Source organism: Lepisosteus oculatus, chromosome 1 (assembly GCF_040954835.1).
Source record: "Lepisosteus oculatus isolate fLepOcu1 chromosome 1, fLepOcu1.hap2, whole genome shotgun sequence".
NCBI classification, from domain to species: domain Eukaryota; kingdom Metazoa; phylum Chordata; class Actinopteri; order Semionotiformes; family Lepisosteidae; genus Lepisosteus; species Lepisosteus oculatus.
Genome location: NC_090696.1, coordinates 2,813,978 through 2,819,977, shown reverse-complemented (window position 1 = coordinate 2,819,977; position 6,000 = coordinate 2,813,978).

Here is a 6,000-nt window from a genome sequence, read left to right as displayed (position 1 = left end):
CTCAACGTGTGTAACAAAAATGCCTCCGTGCTCGTATTATCCTCCTCACCACCCCCATACACCGTGCATAATCCAGCCACCCTTCTCCCGACAGCAACACGTACTCACCCAGCGCAACTTAAAAAAAAAACAGGATTCCAACCCCACCAAAAAAATAAAAAAAACGAATCCGTTGTGTAAACAGCTGCAGCTGCTACCACTGCCAGCCAGCCAGCTCCTCCTCGGCCGCAAAGCACAAAAAAAATTAATAATAAACGTAGCCCCGCCGCCGCAACAGCTAAACTAAACCCGTCCTTCCCCCCCCGGCTCGTACCCGCCTCTTCCGAGTTCTCCCCTGTCATTGGTCGGAACACTTGTCCATCGAGAAGATTGCCACAATCGGCGCTGAGATCACAGGTAGCGGTCACCGCCCCCACAAAAGCGCTCGGATGCCATTGGCGAGCCCATATGGCAGTCACGGCGTGACGTCATCGGTTTACCCTCGGTTCTCTGATGCGACGTTTGCGCTCCCCTCACCCACGGCGCGGCGCCTGCTGCCCGTCAGCGGCTGTGTCGCTGTGAATCGTCGTCTTCATTCAGCGCCTCCTGCTCGCCTTCGTGAAATAATTTCCAGAGTACTCACTTTCGGGCCGGCAAACTCCCTTTGTTTCGAAAAAAAAAAGTTTACCGACGATCCGAGTACCCCGTGGGGATGTGCGTTCACCCGCATATCTAGAGCGAGCCTTCTGAGGGTTTCCCAGAAAATTCACTTTTTCGCGAAATTTCTAGGGTTTAGTTTGATACGAGTCGACAACGGCACTCAGGACGGCTGGCCCGAGTTCTAGCAACCAAGCAGACCAAAATTCATTATAAACACACAATTCCCGCACAGGGCTCTAGCTGCCCCCCAGACACCACGCCAGAGGACAACTCCACGTCTGACCCACAGGAATATATATATCATACAGATAACATGGCAGCGGTTTTCTCCAACCACTGTCTGTAATGCTTCAATCAGTCATCGAAAGGGTCAGCTCAACAGTTAAGGTGCTGGTTGGAGTAAACTCTACGAAGGAGCAGCCTGGAGGGGGGCAGTTCGGGTTTTGCTGTTGTTGGTAATCCCAGGTAGAGGGAGAGGGCCAAACCTACTGCCCGCAATAATGAGTACAACTGGAAATGCATTCATAACCTCAGTTCGCCAATGACTGGCAGCTCCAGCAGTGTTACAGTCAGGTCTGTTTGCAAACCGCAAGGCCACTGAGCCCACGGCGAGATCGCGTCCACCGCTGACAGGCCCCCTGCTCTGACTTCCCCTGCGGAGAGGACGCCGCACGGCCCCAGGCCAAGCACAGTGCCCTGACCCCTCGCCGTCCGGCCCCCAGCAAGCCTGTCCTGTGGTGTGTGCTCCGTCACCCCGCGCGAGCAGGTACAGGGACACGGATCTTCGCTCCCTCTGCCAGCTGCTGTGGAACGCCCTGGGCTGCATCTGCACCCCCTCCAGCTCGTGGCAACCTTCAGGTTTCCCCCGAGCACACTCCTTTCTGAATCACTCCCCGCCGGCTGCTCAGACTCGATCCCTATCTGCAGAGCTTCTTGCCTGGGTCACTGCTCGTTTGTGACTCCCTGCACCCTAAGCCTTCGGTTTCCTCCCGCCGCTGTTGGGGGAGCCCTGCCTGTAGCTCTCTGCAGCTCGGGGCTTCATTGCTGCCTCTGCATGGTTGTGCTCTCTGTCCCTGCTCCTGCCCTCACGGTCTCCCCCAGCTGATCTCCGGCGGTGTGTCAGGCTCCTCCCCCCGCTCGTACAAGGTCATGTCCATCTCCACCTGCGCTAGGCTTCGCACCCCAGGAAACCCTCTGGTGGGGTCAGGGGAGCGTCTGTACAGCCCCAGACCAGGCTTGGAGCTGGGCTTTGCTCATGACCACCGCAGTAGCCACTGCCTCGGAGCTCAGTACCATCACAAGTACAAAAGTACATCTGGAATCCTGCTTCAGCAGAGATCTGACGGAGGGCGTGGGGTCTGTAAATTGGGAATAGCTGTCCTTGAGGGCTGGTGCGATGAGGAGGGCTGGGCACCTGGAATCGTTCACCACTTCCTGGGATCTGCTTCAGCCCAAGGCTGTGGGGTGAAGTCCTCTCGGTCTTCAGGGTGCCTGTGAGGAAGGGGAACATGCATTTAAGCACCTCTGTCTCCTGGAGGTGATGCTCCAGACTCAGAGTGCCAGTGCTGCAGCTGAAGCCACTGTCCTACAGATGTCTCGGATCTCCCTCTCTTCCTAAGACCCGGCATTGCCAAATCAGAACACTACAATACAATAGAAACAGCCAGTGATCCTTTATGCTTCAAATCCACTGTCTAGAAGGCAGTGCAGCTTCCCACACAGAGTGCATAGCTCTGGGAGTTAGTACAAGCTGCTTCAGCTCCTCAGAATACCAGAGGATGTGAGGACATGTTTCATGCACTGATATAGACAGGGGAGGCTATTTAATTGTTTTCGGTTGTGAACATATAAAATGTTGCCCATTAACTGATATGCTCCTTTACTCAAACTCTTGAACCTTTGTGTAGAATAAAGACTTCTCCTAGCCAGCAACCTGTTGGTGCAGTTCAGGATTCACTGAAAGAAAGAGCCCGATGAAAACGATGAGCAGCAGCAGGTATGGGGTCCCAGGTGCAGGATTGGGAACCCACTTTCTAGAAGATGTCAATGATATGAAGACATAAAATATGTATTCGTTATAAGCAGCCTCTTCTAGCTTAGCATTTCCCATTTTCTATTAATAACTGATCAGTTCTTGCTAAATCTTTTTGAATTTCATCTGCTGCTTCTGTGGCTCAATAATTCTCCTATTTTGGTATCGTCTGCAAACCTGACTATTTTACTAACTATACAAGAATGATTTTTTACATGAACGAGGAAGAGCCAATTTATGTAATCCGAGCATCCACCTGTTATCTGTCCTTTCTGTTTTACTCTCTGTTATCTGTGCTCTGTTGAACAATTCTGAGTTCAAACACACAGATGTTCCTGAATGTCCAGGACTTGTAACCTGATAATTAATCTTTCACGAGGAACTTTTTAAAAAAGCCTTCAGAAAATCTAAATACCTCATATTGCAAGCTCTGTGTGTCCATGACAACATATTCCATCTAGTTTATTTCCAACACATGTTTTAATTACTTTGTATGTAATGGAAGTGAGACTAATTGCTCTATAATGACTTAGTTCAGTCTTCTCATGAACGGGCACTTCCTTAGCAATTCTGCAGTCCCTGAGTGCGCTCCTGTCTGAATGGACTGACGGAAGAGGTGTCTCAATGGCGTCTGAACAAGATCTAGTTTTCTTCAGTAAGATTTGTAGAATAGAGCTGTGTTTATTTCTTAATAAGTCTAAGTCTTAAAACAATTATTTAATAAGTCTGACTTATTACATAAAAAGTAATTAATATAGACTATGCTCATAGTCTATAAAATGGAATTCTGTCCTTCCTCATCTGAGGAATACTGTCATCACTTAAACTTATTACATTTCCCTTTCACTGTAATAATAATAATAATAATAATAATAATAATAATAATAATAATAATAATAATAATAATAATAATAATAATAATAATAGGAAGCCTATTCCACAAGCGAGAGGCAGAGATGGAGAAGTACAGTCACCCACAGTACATAGTCTCAGAGACCTGGAGACCTGAAGTCCTTTAAACTGACCTGATCCTGAAGACTGGACTGAAGTTTGAAAAAGAAGGTCAGTGAGGTTGGTGGGATCTTAAACCCCAGGAGCAGTGCTCGGGTTGATGGTGAGCCAGTATAAGGGTTGAAGGGGAATTTTATATTGTTTAAGAATGAATTCATTTCATATTGATTTCAAATTGATGTTATACTAATTCCTAAGTTCATGGTGATCTGGTCTGGCTAGCTTGCTCTGATGTGAACCCTGGCAGTGCTGTTATGGAGAAGCTAGTTAAGAGAACATTTAGCTCATGAGCTTGAGGGCAGCCCACAAGGGAGAGGGTTACAATAGTCCATGTGAGATTTAATGAAGGCATGAATTAACTTTAAGAGGACACCTTAGCTGGGAGATGTTTTTCTGATGAAGACTTACTGCACAAACAATTTATATATAATCTAAAAAACTGAGAAAAGCATCAGACTTCACATCCACATTTCTGACCACTGAGGATGGGGAATAACATTTCCATCAATGATGGGACTGCAGTTACTAGTGGTGGCAATCTGATTATGTGCTCCAGTCAGCACGGCCTCTGTCTTGGTTCTATTCAGCATGAGAAGATTGTGGCTCATACATATTCTGTATCAAATTCTGATCTCCTCCAGACAGCTGTTACGTTTTCCAGGGCAGTGGATACGCCACGTTTGGTATTGATAAACAGCTGTGTGTCATCTGCATAGCTGTGGTGGTTAATGTCCAGATACTGCCTGATCTGACCCAGGGAGAGCAAGTGAATGTGGGACAACACAGGCATCAGTACTGACCCCTGGGGGACACAGCGAGTTACTCAAGAAATCTTTGATCTAGTTTTTCCAATAGAAGCAAACTGCTGCAGGTTGGAAAGATAGGAGGAAAACCATTTCAGAGCTATGCCTTCACTCCAACATAGACCCTCAGTCTCTGCAGAAGAATATTGTGGTCCATGACGGGGAAGACTGCTGCGAGATCAAGTAGAACAGGAATGGGCGGAGACCCAGAGTCAGCAGCCATTCGTTGATCGCTGGAAACTTTCACAAGAGTGGTGCCTGTGCTGTGCGAGGGTCAGAAGCCTGACTGGAATTTTCCGAAGAGTTGGTGGGAGCTCATGTGAAACTGTCGCTGATTGGCTCCTACTTTCTGAAGAACCTTTGAGATGAAGGGGAGGTTGGAAATAGGTCTGTATCTAGAGAGTAGGCTGGGTCCAAGGTGAGATTTCTTCAAGGGGGGAGCAAAAGCCGCTGTTTCAAGCAGAGATGACACACTGTGTAGAATTATTATCCTGGACACATCATCGTACTACATCCTGTACTGTTCTTTTACTGTGGTCATACCATCATTTGTACCAGGCATTGTATTACTTTTAAAGAATTCTTGGATACCCAGTCCTGGAAACTCGATCCTTAGGTCTTTTCATGGAGTAGAGAATTTTGTGGAACAGTTCTCAGTGGCACTGAACACGTTACCAAAAGAGATGTCAGCCTCTTGAAACCTGGACAGTGTAGAGCTGTCCCACGACAGCAGACCTAGTTTCAGAGTTAACAGAGTTCAGCGCTGTCTAAGGAGGTGGTGCCGTGTGGCTGTGAGCCTGTGGGTGACTGTGATTGAATCCCAGCAGGAGCTGAGCTACACTTGTTAAAACTGCAAAGAACTAATTGAGGAGAATTAGATCTTCTCTTGGCAGGTCTCAGACTATTAATTCTCCACTAAAGCTGTTATTTAGCCAAGAATGCAACGCACTTATACAGCATGGTTGTCCTCTGTAGATGACATTAAATATTGAACTCCTATTTGCACAAACCTTGTCCTTAAGCATTCAGGCTTGGAGTGAACTATGAGTCACGATATGGTTTTCAACCGTAAACACATAATTCAGTTGATTATAGTTATAAATTGTATTTTACGTTGTGCCTTTAAAGCAATAACAACAAACTACTTTACAACACACTAAAAGAAGATAACACAATAAAAGAAAACTGCAAAAACAAGAAAACAATAGATAGATAGATAATACTTTATTAATCCCGTAGGGAAATTGATGTGTTGATTCAGGAAGATTGAAGAAATTGAAGATTGATACAGGAGATAAAAAAATCACCCTTCAGGAAGGCTTTTAGGTAAGATTTAAGAAGACCCCAATGGAATTTCTTTTGGGGTGCTGTTCCAGATCTCTTCTGGTCCCCGAGTGGAGAAGAAGAGAGCGACGCACAGTAAACCAGACTCAGCGGAACGAAGCTCACATGGAGCGAAGTGCAGATCTCCAGGACACTGAAGGGTTTTTATATCAGCTGGAAACCTGATAGGAA